General features: G+C 45.7%; 1 protein-coding gene across 3 annotated transcripts in view; it reads left to right on the plus strand.

Moving 5' to 3' along the window:
- Positions 1 to 20,273, plus strand: part of zgc:66433 (uncharacterized protein LOC321250 homolog) — a 183,733-nt gene that overhangs the window by 86,503 nt on the left and 76,957 nt on the right. The window contains exon 1 of one of the 3 annotated variants that reach the window (XM_038775640.1): positions 12,718 to 12,736. The exons of the other annotated variants lie outside the window; for them this stretch is intronic. The gene's annotated coding sequence lies outside the window, so the exon portion shown is untranslated. Of the gene's footprint in view, positions 1 to 12,717; positions 12,737 to 20,273 lie in introns of those variants that run through there. 3 annotated transcript variants of the gene reach the window in all.

The following is a 20,273-nucleotide window of genomic DNA, read 5'->3' on the forward strand; positions in this document are numbered from 1 at the left end:
TTGAATTCACTTCCCACCATGGCAGTTGGGAATTTAAATTCATTTGATTAGATCAATCTGGAATTGGTAATGGTGGCCCTGGGCTAGATTTTATGCTTCCCCCTTCAAGAGAGTTTGAAGGCAGGGGCATGTAAAATCTAACAAGTGGCCTTCTTGCTGCCTACACGTCCACAGCCGACCTGTCGGAAGATGTACACGAGGTGATGGTAGCATCGTACGGCGCGCCCACCCTTGGCTCTATTGAGGCCTTTAAGTGGCCAAGTAATGCCCAGCAATAGCCTCTTGCCACCCATGTGAGAGGCCCACGTCATGCGGGGAGTCTGTTGGCTTTAGCTCAGTGAGCTGATGTGTCAGGCAAGGAGGGGGGGGGGGGAAGGGAGGACTCCCCCAAGGCAATTGGAGACATTCTCTCCCCCCCCCCCCCCCCCCCCCCGCACTCTGCTTAATTTCACCCCTCCCCACTACCACCCTGGCCACTTGAATCAGGATCATGGGCGGGTTGCCCCTCCTCGGACACCTTTTAGTTGAGGGGTGAAAAAAAAACACCTGGCTCCCTGATGCCCTTTGCGAACGGCAATCTGCCATCCTTATCGGATCTGATCTGCAGGTTACTCCAGAGCCAGAGCAATGTGGTTGACTCATAGTTTCCTTTTGAAGTAGCCTTAGTAACAAGCCACTCAGTTACTACAAACTGCGGCATAAAACAATCCACGCAGATTGCTGTGGTTCAAGACAACTTCTCAAAGGGAATTCGAGATGGGAAATGAATGCCGGTCTTATCAGTGGCACTCACATCCTGTCAATGAGTGAAAAAAGAAAGCTTTTGCCCACCCCTGCTATTCATTCCCTTCCTGCTCAATGTCTGCTTTTCCTGCAAGTGCAGGATGTTTTTCTTCGCTGTTCGGTGTACGATATAAAAGTAAGTTCTTGTGATACCCACTGAAACTTGCAATCAGGCTGGATTCTCTGCCGCATCAAGAACTCCGCTACTGGCAATGGAGAATCCAGTGTCGGGCAGAAAACTGGATGGGCGCCGATGCTCCGGTCTCCCGCTGGCGTCGGGATTGAGGTTTTGCACCCCATGCCAGTGGGAAGATGACCCATTTCCATCCTATTAAGGGGCTGGTCACCATATTCCCCGAGCTTCCGTGATTCTCTGAAAATTTGTTCAGCTCTTGATAAGCGTGTGCCTGGCGCAATGGGCCAAAGGGGTAACTCTTTAAGGGAGTTGCCCCCAAAGTCCATCGGAGGGACCCCCCCCCCCCTCCCCCCACCGCCACCAATGGAAAACCTGCCCACCCCAGCCCACCAGACCCGACCCCCCAATTTAAAGAGATCGACATCAGAGACCTGTTAGAAGAGAAATCCCTGTCTGGTAGCGGAAGAGCAGTCCAGGCCGAGGCAGTGAAAAAACGTCACTGCTTTAAAACTCTTCTGTGCAATACACCTGCAGGTTCAGGCACAGGAACACAAGAAATAGAAGCTTGAGTCAGCCACCAGGCCCTTCAAGCCTCCCCTGCCATTCAGTATGATCATGGCTGATCTATACCAGCCTCCACTCCTTTTCTAAGCATTTTCCCCATCGCCCTCTATTCCTCAACCTATCAAATATTCCACCTCCTCTCTAAATACTTCTACTGTTCCAGCCTCCTCCACCCTCCAGACCGGAGCAGAGAATTCCAGAGCTTCACCACCCTCAGTTTTTTTCACAGTAAAGAAAATACTACTTATAGTAATAATCTTTATTAGTGTCACAAGTAGGCTTACATTAACACTGCAATGAAGCAGTAGAGCATGCACTAAAGTGTATTAAAACATACAAAAGTAACCTTCCTCCTTATCTCCAAACCCTTATATGTCCCAATCTATTTCTTGAACAGCATCAATGCCATCAGCAGCAGCAATCATGTCATCATCGGCCATATCATTCCATAAATAATTATCTTCTTTGCCATCAACTGCATTAGACAGCTCACATTTCCTGAATGATTTGACGGCGACCTGCATTTCCCGGGCCTCTGCAACACATACAGGGGTGCAAATGTTGGAGCTCATTTGTTCCCTCCCTTGGCGAAAGTCTTCCCTCCTCTGATCATCCAGTCATTCCACTTTTTCTCATGCGGCCCTTGATTGAGATTATTGAGAGGGACATCCGATGGTTAGACCACTCGACATCACTAGAAAATCACTGTCTTGCGATTTAACTGCAACAAGAATATTGTTGACAAGGTGTTACCTGAACATGCCCCAAGTGAGAAGACTTTATTCTTTACCGAATCCCACTGGTCAGAAACTCCAAATTGTCCTCGGTCATATTTTCAAGACATGGATGACTACTCCTTTTGGGAGTCTTGTTTTTGGAGGGTTTATTTCTTCTATATCACCATTGATCTAAGGATGTTTGATTATAAACCGCTGAAATACAATAAGCCTGCCATAACGTTCCATAGGGAGAGAAAACAGAGTCCACATAATCCTTCTTCAGAACTGAAGGGAGAGAAAAACGTAATTATATATAAAGAGGGGGCAAAACTGCTGGAACAGTGACTAGTGGGAGCTGGGAGAGATTGCAACAACGATGAGGCAAAACTTGGAACAAGTGACAGATGGCCCAATGGGGGAGGGGAGAGAGGTATTTTGCACAGGAATTAAAAAAAATTGGGATTTTTTTTTAAATGATGGAGAAATGTAATGGCTTAAAGTTGTTGAACCAGGTGTTTGAGTCCGGAAGGCTGTATTGGGCCCGATTGAAAGATGAGGTGCTGTTCCTCCAGTTTGATTTCGTTTCACTGGAGCATTTCAGTCGGCCAAGGACGGACATGGGGGCACGAGAGCAAGATGCGAAGTGGCAAGTAACAGGAAGGTTGGGGTCTTGCTTGCCATGATGCTGAAGGTGTTCTGCAAAGCAGTCACCCAGTCTTATTTAACATCCCCAATTTGGAAGAGACTGCAGAGTACAATAGGATCTGAACACCATTTCAATAAGCTGGGCACTCTTTATTTTTCACTTGAACCCATTGACTTTTAAGTGTGTGTGTGTGAGGCATTTAGGCTGTCTCAAAAGAGTAATTAGCATACTTCAATATTTTATAATGTATTTTAATAAGCTTTGCCTTTCTATTTGACAAGACTGGTTTTATAATAAACTAATAGGTTTGCTGTTTATTGAAAGTAGCCTGGTTAAAGTCCCCTTTATTCCGGGTAACAGCAGCGAAGGTAAACAATTGGCCATTTTTGTGAAGGAATCGAATTTAGCTCAGTCCTTTAGCTCAGTGGGATGGACAGCTGGTTTGTGATGCAGAACAAGGCCAGCAGCGCAGGTTCAATTCCCGTACCAGCTGAGAATTCTGAATTCTCCCTCTGTGAACCCAAACAGGCACAGTAACTTCATTGCAGTGTTAATGTAAGCCTACTTGTGGCAATAAAAATATTATTATTATGACATTTTTAAATGAAAGGTGTGTTCTGTGAGTAATGGAGCTTGTCAAATGTGCTCCCGTCCCAGTCAAAACACTATGGGCGGTATTCTCCCCCCCCCCCCCCCCCCCCCCCCCGCCACACCGGGTGGGAGAATTGCCGGGGTATCGCGCCAAGCCTCACCGACCCCTGCACACGATTCTCCCACACCCCCCGAAACCAGCGCCGCGAGAATTGCGCTGGGCCGTTTGGAGAATCGCTGCGAACGGCGAGCAGCGATTCTCCGGCCGAGTGGCCGGCGAAAAACCCACCCATCGGCGGGCCGGCCTATTTTCCCCCCCCCCCCCTACTTTCCGCAGTGGCCGGCCCCTGAACACTGACCGACACGCGTCAGGCGTTCCCCGCGCATGCGCAGGATGGCACGGCCCAACTGCGCATGCGCAGGATTGAGCTGGTCCAACTGCGCATGCGCGGGTTGGTGCAGCACCCATTTGGCACCGCATAAGGAGGCTGGAACGGCGTTCACGACGGCGCGAACACTTGGCCTCTATATTGATTCTATTAATACATTCAATTCTGTTTACAAAGGTTACCTCTTAAAGTTTCTGTCCCTTTTAAATTGTTGTTTGGGAAATACTGGAGCTGGTTTAGCTCACTGGGCTAAATCACTGGCTTTTAAAGCAGACCAAGCAGGCCAGCAGCACTGTTCGATTCCCGTACCAGCCTCCCCGAACAGGCGCCGGAATGTGGCGACTAGGGGCTTTTTACTAACTTCATTGAAGCCTACTCATGACAATAAGCGATTTTCATTTCATTTTTCATTTCACCTGCCATCAAATGGGTTTCAGGACTACTCGCAATGTACCATGGGAGGACTGTGGGCAGGTAAACGAGCTAAACGTCTTCTATGTTTATTATTGTATTTAACACATTCCTGAAGTGTGTCCTAATTATTCTAAACCAGGAATAGTTGCTGTTGCGTGACAGGGTCGAGTAACTTTGATTGCAAATTCTCCACATATGTACGAGAGCTGATCAAATTCATCTCTCGCATGTTATATTGCTATGGTTTCATTAAGCAGAGAGAGGGTGAGTGAGTTGATGTTGTTGCTGTTCTGTCAGTACCTGTCAATATTTAGATGGCATGGAGATGATGTCTAACTTTAAAATGCACATCGCATTATCTTTTAAGCATTCTTTTGAAATGTATTTGCTCCATCTAGCTAACCATTCTGTCAAACAACTTGATTGCAATATCTAGATTTAGCCCTTATCTCCAATTACCTTATAGTTATTCAATTTTACCCAGAGTGATTGAGTCATGTACGATTTAGCTTACAGTTTGCAAATGATGAGCTCTGGTTTTATTGGTTAGTATTTAGCATTGCTCGACATGACCTGTATGGAGGTGACCTCATTGGATATTCTTCAATTGCGTTGTCGTTCAGCCAAGAATTTCTTATTGGATTTGGTTCCTCATCCTGTTTCTTCCAGCGCGTGATAATGTGCAGGAATAAATGAAGCTCTTTGAGTGTTTTTTAAAGCAATAGTTTAATTGACAAAACAGGCAATAAAACGCAGCCACTATTTTAGCTGTTATTTATGATCCCCAACACACACTATGGATTTGGATTGTCTGATCATGATATCTGCCGAATTGCTGGCAACTGGTTAAAATGATACAGTGATCAAACCTTCACAGATGTCTATTTTAGTAGTATTAATCCGCTCATGATATTTAACATCATAAGATTTGACATTATAAGAGCACCCTTTCCAGAAGTTTAGTTGGACCACGGGCAGCATGGTAGCACAAGTGGATAGCACTGTGGCTTCACAGCACCAAGGTCCCAGGGTCGATTCCCCGCTGGGTCACTGTCTGTGAGGAGTCTGCACGTTCTCCCCGTATCTGCGTGGGCTTCCTCCGGGTGCTCCGGTTTCCTCCCACAGTCCAAAAACGTGCAGGTTAGGTGGATTGGCCTTGCTGAATTGCCCTTAGTGTCCAAAAAGATTAGGAGGGGTTATGGGGTTAGGGTGGAAGTGAGGGCTTAAATGGGTCGGTGCAGACTCGATGGGCCAAATGGCCTCCTTCTGCACTGTATGTTCTATGTTCTACGTTCACATTCGATATCTCAGAGCCTCTTAAAACAGAGTATTGTGTGAAAATGATTCTTTCTACTGTCTGTTTCTTTCTCAACCCAAAGTCTGTCAAAAATGTTTTAGGAATAAATCTACGGATTAATGAATCATGCAGTAATTTCTTAGCCGTGAAGAGCAAGTATAGCTACGGTTGTGTGCACATGCCAAATGATCCACGTATCCTTTCCACAATTCCAGACATAGTACCTGCAACAGGACTGGTACTGTGGGGACAAGGGATATCTACATTTACGGGATGCGTCTGAAATATGTTGCCAATAGCTCACAAAAATATGAGAACCTGGGTTTTTGTTTTCCACCCAGCTAATGGGTCTCTCTGCGTTCAAGCTTATGAGTTTTTATGTACGATTCTACTGCAGGCTACGTTCAGTCATTAAGAGTTGCCATCTGTTATACAGATCACATGTCCCATTATATAACACTTGCAACCTGTCTCCTCCCCAAGCTGCCTGCTGAGGCATCTGTAAAACAAATCGAAATGTCTTTTTTTTTAAAAGCACAAGCCATTTTATTACTGAGTGCATGTGAATTGCATACAGTATCACAATGATCTGCAGTGAATCAGGTGGCCTTAAAATGAGCACTGCAAAATAATAGGCACCTAATTTGTTTGTCTAAATCATTTCTTTCAAGTTGTTTCCAGTGGAACACTGAACTGATTTATTCTTAACTGCTATTGCAATAGCTAAATTAGTGTCGGGCACAAATTTCAGACAAAGATCTGTAAGTATCCGTTATTCCCCCAATGAGAGTGCAGTACCATCTTGTTGCATGATATGTCTGGAATTACGGAAAAGATGAATTTGTCTCCTGTGCCCACAACAGCGGCTATGTTTAGAGGTATATATTATTTGGATGTCTTGCTTACAAGAACTTACATTTTGAATATAAATTATTAAAGAGGACAACATTCAAATTAAGATAGTCGCATCTCTCATTACTGCCACAATTAGAATCAAATTCTGTCTATCATATATTGCAACCACTCATCAGATTTAATTGTACCGCCAGAATTCTTTAGAGACAACTGCAAAACTGAAGCAAGTTCAGTTTGTCATCTAAGGTGACGCAGCTGCCTAGACAGATAACGTTAAGTTAATTCTTCAACTCGGGTCACTCTTTACCATTAACAAATGTTCTGGCTGTATCCTTATCATAGAATTTACAGTGCAGAAGGAGGCCATTCGGCCCATTGAGTCTGCACCAGCTCTTGGAACGAGCTCCTTACCCAAGGTCAACACCTCCACCCTATCCCCATAACTCAATAACCCCACCCAATTTTTGACACTAAGAGCAATTTTGGACACTAAGGGCAATTTAGCATGGCCAATCCACCTAACCTGCACATCTTTGGACTGTGGGAGGAAACTCACGCACACACGGGGAGGATGTGCAGACTCCGCACAGACAGTGACCCAAGCCGGAATCGAACCTGGGACCCTGGAGCTGTGAAGCATTTGTGCTATCCACAATGCTACTGTGCTGCCCTAGGATCTATCGCCCGTGGGATTTTCCTGTGTCCCACCGAATCTCCAGTGCCTGAGAATTCGGGACATGACGGGGGCATAATTGATGCCGGCCCCCGGCGATTCTCTGACCTGGCGGGGGTCGGAGAATCCCGCCCCCTGTATAATTGCCGCAAGACATCTCTGCTCCTCTACTCGAATCTCTCACAATGAATACGAATAACCTTTATTAGTGTCACAAGTAGGCTCACATTAACACTGCAATGAAGTTACTGTGAAAATTTCCTAGTCACCACACTCTGGCGCCTGTTCGGGTACACTCGGAGAATTCAGAATGACAAATTCACCTAACAGCCCATCTTTCAGGACTTGTGGGAGGAAACCGGAGCACCCACGCAGACACGCCGAGAACATGCAGACTCCGCACGGACAGTGACCCAAGCCAGGAATTGAACCTGGGACCCTGGCGCTGTGAAGCAACAGTGCTGAGGCCAACGTAGCATTTGCTTTCTTTACCGCCTGCTACACCTGTCTGCTTACTTTCAGCGGCTGGTGTACGAGGGCACCCAGGTCTCGTTTACATTTCCCTCTCAATTTGTAGTCATTCATATTATAATCTACCTTCCTGATTTTGCTGCAAAAGTGGATAACCTCACATTATACTGCATCTGCCTTGCGTTTGCCCACTCACTCAGCTTGTCCAAATCACATTCTGCATCCTCCTCGTCACAGTTGACCCTCCTATCCAGCTTTGTGTTATCTGCAAGTTTGGAGATATTACACAGTTCCCTCACCTAAATCATTAATATATATTATGAAATCTGGGGTCCGAGCATCAATCCCTGCAGTACCCCAGTAGTCACTGCCTGCCATTCGGAAGAAGGCCTGTTTATTCCTACTCTTTATTTCTTGTCTGCCAACCATTTTTTATCATCTCAATACAAAACCCTCAATCCCATGCACTTAAATCTTACGTTCTGAGATCATGTATAAATGCAAGTTCATTGCTAGTGCGTACTAAGTACTTCTACAAACATGAGCTGTGAAATGAGTAATTGAGTTTCAAGCAACCATGAATACAAAAGAGCTGTTTTTGTTGATGCAGTTCCAAGTTGGCGTTCGGTAGTTATTTGAGTCCTTTCCTTTCTATATTGGATCACATATAAAAGTTTCAACAGTCGCATTTTAGCAATAATATGTTAAATCTCTTGAAAGCGAAAAGCAACGCGTTAGCACCCATCACAACAGACTTGCAAAATATACTTCCTGCATATTGTGTGATATCCTCCCAAGTTACTGTGGACAGTTACACTGGCCATATGTTGAACACATTCACATGACATCCTTTCTGTGCTATTTTTCTGCAGGGTTTAACTCGCTCAAAGTAAAAGGTGGTAGAATGGCAGAGAAATCCCATACTGCCGCGTGTGGATTTCAGCCTAATATCACTAACAGTGAATACTTTTCAGTAAATTTCATTTGGCCTTGCTATATTTTTGTAAGATAAATGTTTTCCACTGACTTGTTACCACGCTATTTATAATACAGCCTTTTGCTGACATGCCATATTACCAGGCTTCTAGTGTGAGATGACTCGCTACCTTCTTTATTTGTTTGTGGGATGTGGGAGGCGCTGGCCATTTATTACTCATCCCTAACTGCCCTGGACAAGGTGGCGGTGAACCGCCTTCCGGAACCTTCATGAACATTGCAGTCCACATTGTGTAGGCACACCCGCAGTGCTGTTGGAGCTGGAGATCCGAAAGCTGATGTTGTTTCAAGTCTGGATACTGTTTGTGTGACTTGTTAATTATATTGTTGTTGTTTTGATCATATTTGCCCTCCGAAACGTGAACCTCGATCAGTGGAGCTGAAAAAATGCAGGGCGAGGGCCCTCTTGAAGCACCTTCAATATTCAACTTCACAAGAGGCGTAAAATGGACGATGAATTGACCACTTTTGTGATATGTTTTCCAAAGATGTGCAGGTTAGATGGATTGGTCACGCTAAATTGCCCCGTAGTGTCCAAAGGTTAGGTGGTGTTGCTGGGTTACGGGGATAGTGTGGAGGTCTGGGCTTGGGTAAGGGTGCTCTTCCAGGGGCTGGTGCAGACTCGATGGGCCTTCTGCACTGTAAATTCTATTATTCAAATGAAACAGTCTTTAATGATCGACTACCATCTATTCTAAATCCTCACTGATGATGATGAAGGTTTTGCCCTCACTGAAATGCAGCACAAAGCTCACCAAAACGTCAAGCTTTTCATGCATTTTCCACAATCAATGGCCTTGCCTTTCATTATCTGGGCTGCCAGCTCTGGAGTTCCCTCCGGAACTCTCTGCCTCTACCTCTTGATCCTCCTTTGTGAGCTTTTGGTCATCTGTCCTAATGTCTCCGTTAGCTTGGTGTGAATTTTTGTTTTTCATTACATTGCTGTAAAGCGCTTCAGGGTGTTCTACAAAGATAAAGGCACTACACTGCTGAGTTGTTGTTGAGTTCCTCCAGACAAGGATCAACTTGGGCAGTTTTCAGAATATGTTTTTCTGGAACTATTGTCTGCTCCCAAATGATTTCCCCCAAGCTCTGATCCCATTTGGCAGGTAGCCCGCACGGGCTCTGTGGTAGCACATTGACTCCACGGCCTGAATTTTTCAGATGGCAGGGTTCCAACCCCATCAGCCACTGAGTCGATGGGGAATGGATCACCACCAAATTGACAGGTCGGCTGCTATTTTGCGCTTAAATGGGTGTTAACTGGCAGCAGGTGAGAATATTTGGAAGGAAGTCCTGCCTTGGAGAGCTATAAGCCTATCCGACTGGAAGGGATCGAGGGAATGGATGCAAGTGGATGCCTGGGAGGAGGGGTGGGAGGGGAGCAGGTAGGGAAGGCCGGCTCGTGCTTAATTGGGGAATAGGCTGGGGACGATTCCAATGACAGCCTCCAATCTCCCATCCCCCTTCCCGGATAAGATTTTTCTTTCAATTTCCCACCCTCAACTACACAGCGGCCACCAACTTGACAATTGAGGCCGGGCGGGAAAAAATAGGGGCAAGGGCGAGATGTCCTTCTGAGGCTCTGCTCACTTCAACATAAAATCGTGTTTGGTCGGAGTGGACGGGATCCCGAAAGAAATCCCGACCATGCAATTTCACAGTCTCCCCTCTTTCCCCCCCGCCTCAAAACCTGCCAGTGGGGAGGGGTGGGTGGTGTAAAACATAGGCGCAAGGCAGGCAGTCATGGGGATCGAAGCACCAAGAGTCATGAGCAGAGCATCTAGGGTCAGTCCTCGTGCAGTCAGAAGTGCTGCCGTTGAGATCAGATGTTAAGCCAGGGTGCCACCTCCCTGATCCAAGTCGATATAATAGATTTCAGTTTGTGTCTTTGAAGAAGAGAAAGCGGGCAGGATTCTCTAACCCCGGGGCCGGGTCAGAGAATTGCCCAGCCGGGGGCAATTCACGTGACGCTGCCCCGACTCCGGTCCGCCGTTTCTCCGGCAATGGCACCGGCGCGGTCGGCGCGGCGCCAGACATCATCAACAGGCCCCGAGCGATTCTCCGCCCAGGAAGGGACGAGTGGCTGGCAAAAAACGCGAGTCCCGCCGGCGCCGTTCACGTGTGGTCTTACCGGTGGGACCTTCGCGTCCATCCTGCGGGAGGCGGCCTGGTGGCGGGAGGGGGGACCCGACCCTGGGGAGGGGGGCCTCCACTGTGGCCTGGCCCGTGATCGGGGCCTACCGATCGGCGGGCCGCCTCTCCTGTTGGGGGCCTCTTTTACTCCGTGCCGGCCATTGTAGCCCTGCGCCATGTTGCGTCGGGGCCGGCGCGCAGAGAGGGAAGCCAGTGCGCATGCGAGAGTTCGCTCCAGCCGCAGGCGCGCATGCGCAGACCCACGGTGCATGATTGACATCGGTCTCGGCAGCTGGAGTGAGTCACTCTAGTGCTGTGCTGGCCCCCTGTAGGGCTCAGGATCGCTGCTCCTGGGGGCCTGTTGACGCCGGCGTAAAAGGCGACGGCGTCAGAGAATCCTGCCCTGGGATTCTCCCTATTATTTTGACGAAACATTAAACAAAGTAGCTGCATTTGCTGGACAGTTGTTCATGTAAATGCAATGTTAGCATTCATGTTGAGAGGTCCAGAATAGAAGACCAGGGATGTACTTGTGAGGCTATATAAGGCTCTGGTCAGACCCCATTTGGAATATTGTGAGCAGTTTTTGGCCCTGTATCTAAGGAAGGATGTGCTGGCCTTGGAAAGGGTCCAGAGGAGGTTCACAAGAATGATCCCTGGAATGAAGAACTTATCGTATGAGGAGTGGTTGAGGACTCTGGGTCTGTACTCGTTGGAGTTCAGAAGGATGAGGGGGATCTTATTGAAACTTACAGGATACTGCGAGGCCGGGATAGAGTGGACGTGGAGAGGATGTTTCCCATTGTAGGAAAGACTAGAAGCAGAGGACACAATCTCGGACTAAAGGGACGATCCTTTAAAACAGAGATGAGAGGAATTTCTTCAGCCAGAGGGTGGTGAATCTGTGGAACTCTTTGCCACAGAAGTCCGCGGAGGCCAAATCACTGAGTGTCTTTAAGACAGAGATAGGTTCTTGATCAATAAGATAATCAGGGGTTATGGGGAGAAGGCAGGAGAATGGGGATGAGAAAAATTTCAGCCATGATTGAATGGCGGAGCAGACTCGATGGGCCGAGTGGCCTAATTCTGCTCATATGTCTTCTGATCCGTCAAATGGAACTAATTGGATGTGAAGCATTTGGGGAACAACCGAAGGATACGGAAGGTGCTATATAAATTCAAGATCGCCCTTATCCTGATAGGACCACAAGTGGGTATACCTCAGTGCTGTTGTGTTAGTTTGATGTTGATAAATAAAGATGAATGATGATCAATGAGATAGCAAATTAAATCCCAGGATCACAGCTGGTCAGAAAGAATAGCCAGAGAGATTGATAGACTTCTGATTAACAATAATGTCAGGGTTATGGGGACAGTAGGTGTAAAAGACATTGAAGTGCCTGATCAGTCATGATCATATTAAATGACAGAGGAAGCTCGGTTGGCTGAATGGCCTCCTCCTGTTCCTTTGCTGCTAAATAGTAGCCACGGGGAGCAGAATAAACTCAAGTTCCCATCCTTCAACTCAAGCAGTTCCCACTCCTCAATGCTATCAGTTCTGGCTTCTGTTAGCTAATAATTCCGACTTTGGAACATCCACCTTTACAGTAATATCTTTGTGTGCAGATATCAGTGAGGGCAGGATCTTATTTGATGACGATGCTCCAATGCCTGCTTCCACTCCCAAAAGTCTGGTCAACTGGGCTGAGAGGGCTGTCGACTCCGACGCTACTCGGCAGACTTTCTATGTTGGGTGTTTGGGAGGTGGTGGATGACGATGGGAACTTGAGAATACTGGCAGAAATACAGAGAAGCAATATCAGAGTCACAAACGATACACTGAAAACGCTCTCCTGATAGGGAGAAAGAAAGATGGTGCTCTGAATGGTAACAGGATGTTAGAATAAACAGTTCAAGCAGCTAAGAAAACCTCAATCCCAATTTCTGATAACCTTGGCTGAGATTGATTGCAAATAAAGGTTTTGCGAGCACAAATTCCCCCTCTGGAGGAGAGTAACTGGAGCCTAATTAATCACAGCATGGAAAATACTCTGCAGAATAACAAGGTCAGTGTTGAAAGCAATAATATGTTGTACATCAAGAGGCTTCAAAGGTCTAAAGTATATGGAATTTGGGGAGAAAGCTTCGGAAAACTAAATATTTTTGCATTGCTAACATTCTTCATTTCGCAGCCTTGGCGAATGGCTGTAATTTCTTCAAAATCTTTTTTATTTTGATGGGTGAGTTTCCTTGGAAAGTTTTTTTTTTGTCCGTTCTTGTCATGGGTTTCACCCCACGTGCTCAGCACTTCCCAACTGCTGGGAGTTAGAAGAAAGAGCTCACGTTTTTTTTTCTTGCAGTCTCTTTCACAGCTCTTTGCAACCACTGAAGTACTGCTGAAGTGTATCTGTTATTGTAATGGAGGGATGCAGCAGCCTGGGTACAACAGTCTTCCACAAACAGGAATCACCAGTGCAGAAGGCGGCGATTTGGCCCATCAACGTCTACACTGGATGTCTGAAAGAGCATTCTGCTTAGTCCCACTCCCACCCTTTAACCCTGTAAACTTGTGCTATGAGCCAGGGCTTAGAAACTCCAAAGTGTATTCTGAAGTTGACCTGACCTATAACTTTTATGCTGAATTTGGCTAGGATGAGCACAGGAGTCTTCACTTCAGGTGTGATTTTTCCTAGGCGCTTTTAGCAAAACCGAGTTTATTATAAGAATGTATATTATAAGAATGGAGTCAACACTTATCAAGAATTTGTTCTCAATTTCAAACATTAAAAACCACACAACGGCTTCAGTAATCTAAGTATATAACTCTTAATGAATCCCCTTTAACTGTTCCAATTCAATGCAAAATCCAATAAACCAAAACCCCTGTCAAGGGCATGGCTCAGCTCACTTGAATGGGTACTGGTCCTTTCCCTGGGATTCTGATCCAGTTCCAACCAGCAGATTCAAAACTCCTTCCAGAAACCAACTCTATGTTTACAGTTACCAAGGCAGTTTGCCACACCCAATGTGCTTTCAGTTCCCTGGTACAGCTTTAAAATGAAAACCGGGAAATACTGTTTCTCTTCTGCAGTCCAAAGCAAGAAACAGTAACCCCTAAGCCTAAAGCCCCTCTCACCTGACAGCCACAGCCCAGCTCCACCCACCAATGACATCACTGAAGCTAGACAACAAGTCATGTGATAAGACCAAACCTTTCTTAAAGGGACACTCACATGGCACTTGCACATTCTTTATTTTCAGCTAGCCATCCAATTCCTTTTGAAAACCTTCGACCGGACCTGCCTCCACCACCCTCTCAGGAAGTTTGTTCCAGAATCCCACCTCTTGGGTGAAAAATACCTTTCCTCACATCACTTTTACTCCTTTAGCTCATTATTTTGAATCTGGTGCCTCTAGTTCTTGATGCTCTCTTGAGTGGGAACAAATCCTCACTATTTAACCTGTCCAAACCACTCAGGATCTTGAATACCTTGATCAAGTTTCCCCTCGGTCTTTTCTCCAAGGAAAACCGTTCCAATATCTCCACTGTCTCCTCATAACTCCAGTTCTTTATCCCAGGAGTCATTCTTGTGAATCTGCAATACTTTCACATCCTTCCTCCAGTATGGTGCCCAGAACTGGACGCAGTACTCCAGATGAGGGCTAACTAGTGTCTTATACAATTTTGACATGTCCTCCTTATTCTTGTATACAATTCCCCGATTCATAAAAGCTGGCCTATATGCTTTATTAATTGCTCTATCAACATGCCTTGCCAACTTTAATTTTTTTTTAAATTTAGAGTACCCAATTCATTTTTTCCAATTATGGGGCAATTTAGCGTGGCCAATCCACCTACCCTGTACATCTTTGGGTTGTGGGGACGAAACCCACGCAAGCACGGGGAGAATGTGCAAACTCCACACGGACAGTGACCCAGAGCTGGGATCGAACTGGGGACCTCTGCTTTATGAGGCATCAGGGCTAACCACTGTGCCAAAGCACTGCCCCTTGCCACCTTTAATGACGTGGAGATGCAGACGTTGGACTGGGGTGAGCACAGTAAGAAGTCTTGAGGAAGGAGCAGTGCTCCGAAAGTAGTGTTTGAAACAAACATGTTGGACTTTAACCTGGTGTTGTGAGACTTCTTACTGTGATCACCTTTAATGACGCATGTGCACTGATGTCCCTCTGTTGCTGCATCTCCTTTAGCGTGCCTCCCTTTATTTTATACTGTCTTGCTATAAGCTTCCTGCCACAATGAATCACCTCTCACTTGAACTTCATCTGCCACTTGTCTGCCCAATTCACCAAAATGTATATGTCCTTCTGCAGTTCAGGATTGGGATTTTCCAGCTCTGTCCACCATTGGGATTGTCCAGTCCTGTTGAAAGACTTTTGGCTGGGACACCAGATCTCCTGCAGCGGGGGCCCCATCATGGGTCGGAAAATCCCAGCTCCAGACGAGTCTCATCATACTGACATTTCCAATCTTTGTATCATCTGCATATTTTAAAATTATGCCCCTGAGCCCCATAATCAAGATAATCGATATGTATCAGAAAGAGCAAAGATCCTAACACTGACCCCTGGGGAAATCTACGACAAAGCTTCTCTCATCTGAAAAATAACTCGTCACCACCACTCTCTTGTTTCTTGTCACTCAGCAAATGTTTTGCCCAAATGCCGACTTTCCTTCTTATTCCATGAGCTGGAGTTCTGCTCCCATGTTTGTTGTGCAGTGCTGCACCAAATCCCTTTTGAAAATCTATATGCACCACATCAACAGCTTTGCCCTTTTCAACCTTTCTAAAAAAAGTCCCAGCAACTTAGTTAAACATGATATTCCCTTCATAAATCCTTGCAAGCTTTCCTTTATCCTGCAGTTGTCTAAGTAATTACGAATTTTTATAGTAACAAACTATATTTCCATCATAATTTTCCTTGCCACTGAAGTCAAACTGACTAGTCTGTAGTTGGCAGCTTTATCAAGAGTCATTGAGGCCTTCAGCACAGAAAAGGCCCTGCAGCCCATTGCGTCTGTGTTGATAAAAACAAAACACCTAACTATTCTAACCCATTTTACAGCACTTGGCCCATTGCCTTGTGTGTCTTGGCACATTTAAATACTTCTTAAATGTTGTGATGGCCTCTGCCTCCCCTACCCTTTCAGGCAGTGAGTTCCAGACTCCCACCACCCTCTGGGTGAAAAGGTTTTTCCTCACACCCTCTCTAAACCTCCTGCCCCTTACCTTAAATCTATGCCCCCTGGTCATTGGGGGCTGGTTTAGCTCACTCGGCTAAATCACTGGCTTTTCAAGCAGGCCAGCAGCACGGTTCGATTCCCGTACCAGCCTCCCCAGACAGGCGCCGGAATGTGGCAACTAGGGGCTTTTCACAGTAACTTCATTGAAGCCTACTCGTGACAATAAGCGATTTTCATTTTTCATTTTCATTGATCCCTCCACCAAGTGAAAATGTTTCTTCCTGTCTAATCTATCTCTGACCCTCATAATTTTATACTTAATCATATCGCTCCCTTAGTCTCCTCTGCTCCAAGGCAAACAGCCCCTAACTAATCTCTCCATAACTAAAACGCTCCAGCCCAGGCAACATGCTGGTAAATCTCCCTGCACCCTTTCCAGTGCTATCACATCCCTCCTGTAATGTGGATTCCAGAACTGCACTCAATACTTTAGCCGTGGCCTAACCAACGTTTTATACAGTTCCACCATAACCTCCCTGCTCTTAAACTCTATGCCTCGGCTAATAAAGACAAAAACACCATCTGCCTTCTTAACCTCTGTGTCCACCTGCTCTGCTACCTTAAGAGAGCTGTGTACATGCACACCAAAATTCCTCTGATCCTTGGTGCTTCCCAGATCCTGCCATTCATCAGAGGACACCATCTCAGACTAAAGGGACGATCCTTTAAAACTGAGCTGAGGAGGAATTTCTTCAGCCAGGAGGTGGTGAATCCGTGGAGCTCTTTACCGCAGAAGGCTGTGAGGCCAAATCACTGAGTGTCTTTAAGACAGAGATAGATAGGTAATTGATTAATTAGGGGATCCGGGGTTATGGGGAGAAGGCAGGAGAATGGGGATGAGAAAATATCAGCCATGATTGAATGGCAGTGCAGACTCAATGGGTCGAGTGGCCTAATTCTGCTCTTATGTCTTAGTTCTTATGGTCTTATTCCCCAACTTTGTTTGTACTGCCCAAGTGCATCACCTTACACTTCCAGATAAAGTCCATTTTCCACTGATCAGTCCATCTGATCAGCCATCTATATCCTCCTGCGATCTTAGCCTATTTTCCTTACTATTTATCAGCCCCCCAGTATCATTCGCAAAACCTACTGATCAAACTCCTGCATTCAAGTCCAGTCCTTTGTATAACCCACAGACAGCAGGGCCCCAACACTGATCCCTGCGGAGCCCCACTGGACACGGGCTTCCAGTCAGAAAAACACCCCTTAACCATCATCCTCTGATTCCTGCCACTCAGCCAATTCTGGATGTAATTTGCCAAATTTCCTTGGATCCCAAGGCCTTCGCTATCAATCTCCCATGTGGGACTTCATCAAAAACCTTGCTGACGTCCAAGTAGACTACGTCAAATGCAGTGCACTCATTTCCACAACTGCGCCATCTCTTTGAAAATTTCAGTCAAGTTGGTCAGACTTGACCCCCCCCTCAACAATAACAAAGTCATGCTGACTAGTCTTGATTACTTTCTGCCGCAAAGATGTGCAGGTTAGGTGGATTGGCCATGCTAAATTACCCCTTAGTGTCCAAAAAGGTTGGCTTGCATTCCGGGGATTGGGCAGAGGCCTGACCTTGGATGGGGTTCTCTTTCAGAGGATCTGTGCAGACTCGATGGGCTGAATGGCCTTCTTCTGCACTGTAGGGATTCTTTGATTCTCTCCAAATGCAGATTAATTCTATCTCTAAGAATTGCTTCCAATAGTTTCCCCACCACTGAGGTTAGACTAACCGGCCTGTAGTTTCCTGAATTATCCCTCCCTCCAGTCTTGAATAATGGTAAGTCCTCTGGTACCTCCCTGTGGCCAGAGAGGAATTGAAAGTTATTGCCAGCACCCCTGCTATTTCCTCCCTTGCCTTCCTGGGATACATTACATCCATCCCTGGAGATTTATCTACTTTTAAGAGTGCCAGACCGCTCAGAACCTCCTCTGTCTGTTAATCTCCTTAATTTCATCACAGTCCTTCTCCTTGATTTCTGTACCACATCGTCCCTCTCACTAGTGAACACCAACACAAGGTATTCATTTAGAACCCTAACTACGCCATCTGGCTCCGCACACAAATTACCATTGTGGTCCTTAATGGGGCCTACTCTTTCCCTAGTTATCCTTTTATCCTTAATGTACTTGAAAAACAACTTGGGATTTTCATTTATTTTACCTGCCAGTACCCTTTAATGTCCCCTTTTCGCTCTCCTAATTTCATTTTTAAGTTCCCTCTTGTTCATTCTATACTCCTCTTGGGCTTCTGCTGTTTTGAACCCACATTATCTGCTATAAGCCTCCCTTTTTCTCTTTATCCAATGCTGCATACCTTTCGATATCCAGGGTGCATTGCAGATTTACTCTTGCACCGCTTTCTGAACAAGGGTATAACAATTGCAATTATCCAGTCCTCAGGCACCACCCCTGTGTTGAAGGAAGACTGGAACATTATCACCAGCGCTTCTACAATTTTTATATTCACTTCCCTCTGTACCCTTGGATGCATCTCATCCAGCCCTTGTACCTTATCAAATGTAAGTAAAGATAACCTTTTTAACACCTTCTACTCAACTCGAAATTCTTCCAGTTCACCAGTTACCCCTTCCCTCACCTCTGCCTGGGTAGCATCCTCTTCCTTTGCTAAGGCAGATGCAGAACGCCTCCACCATATTTCCTGCCCCAAGAGACCCTAATCGACCCGACTCTTTATTTTACCACCCTTCCAATATTGGGGTGTCACGGCACCACAGCGGTTAGCACTGTTGCATATCACAGCGCCAGGGTCCCAGGTTCGATTCCCAGTTGGGTCACTGTCTGTGCGGAGTCTGCACATTCTTCCCGTGTCTGCGTGGGTTTCCTCTGGGTGCTCCGGTTTCCTCCCACGGAAAGACGTGCTGTTATGTAATTTGGACGTTCTGAATTCTCCTTCTATGTACCCGAACAGGCACCGCGAAATGTGGCAACTAGGATATTTTCGCAGTAACTTAATTGCAGTGGCAATGTAAGCCTACTTGTGACCATAAAGATTATTATTATTATTTATATGTTTGCAGAAGACTTTGTAATTCCCTTTTATGTTGGCAATGTACCAGCCATCCTCTTTTAGTGATATTGATTTGAGACATAAATATTGGCTAGGACAGTAGGGAAAATCTCCCCCCTCTTTTTTTTTTTAAAACCGTATAATGGGATCTTTTACATTCACACGAGAGGATGGACAGGGCTTTTTGCAGGAGCTGTTCAGCACAGCAGGGGCTGTTCAGCACAGCAGGGGCTGTTTAGCACACTGGGCTAAATCGCTGGCTTTGAAAACAGACCAAAGCAGGCCGGCAGCACGGTTCAATTCCCGTAACAGCCTCCCCGAACAGGCGCCGGAATGTGGCGACTAGGGGCTTTTCACAGTAACTTCATTGAAGCCTACTCGTGCCAATAAGCGATTTTCATTCATTCATTTCATTCATTCATTTATTGACTCAACCGAACTCTGATATTGCAGCACTCTCTCGGCCCTGACAGCACCAGGTTTCGTCTTCAAGTCTCCAGAGCACCATTTGAACCCATAACCTCCTGACCTAAAGGTGAGAATGCTCTCACTAAGGCACAGCTGACACTCTACCTCGTCATCTTCAAGGATAAACATATATCTGACTTGCATGCCATCCCTCAAGGCCTTTCTTACTTAATCTTTATTTTGAAGATGAATGAGAAGTGAGAGGCAGGTTTAGGGCATAAAAATGTGCACAGTCATTGGACCCATCATCATCACTACTTACTGTATCAGCGGTGGTCAGACCCTATCTGGAGCAGTCTACTCAGTCCTGGGCACCACATCTCAGGAAAGATATATTGGTAAAAGTTGTGCAGTGCTGAATCATTAGAATGGTACCGAGACTTAAAAAGATTAACTGATTGCATAAACATTGCTAGTATTCTCTGGAGTTTAAAAGGGCAATCTAACCCGGGTGTTAAAACTATTCAAAGGAGTTAATAGAACAGATACAGTGTGACGAATGTAGGAAATTGTATATAGTTATTAATATATACATATTATATATATACATAAATCTGTTGCAGTAATGTTATGAAAAGCCTGGGTTAAGGTATATATTTCTATTGCAGTAATAATTTAAAAATATCCTGGTTTAATATACAGGCAGACTGTGTCTGCAAAAGGTTCAATTAAGATGTGGTAAAAGTGCAATCGTCATTCATTCCAACCACGTGATTGTTTACCTATATAGGGCTAATAGAATTTTGTTTACAGTGTACTCTGGGGTTTAGATCATTAAGGGGTTGTTTTAGCCTTAGCAAGATGGTCATAACCCAGTTAGTGGGATAGAGATGATATAATT

Source organism: Scyliorhinus canicula, chromosome 17 (assembly GCF_902713615.1).
Source record: "Scyliorhinus canicula chromosome 17, sScyCan1.1, whole genome shotgun sequence".
NCBI lineage: Eukaryota > Metazoa > Chordata > Chondrichthyes > Carcharhiniformes > Scyliorhinidae > Scyliorhinus > Scyliorhinus canicula.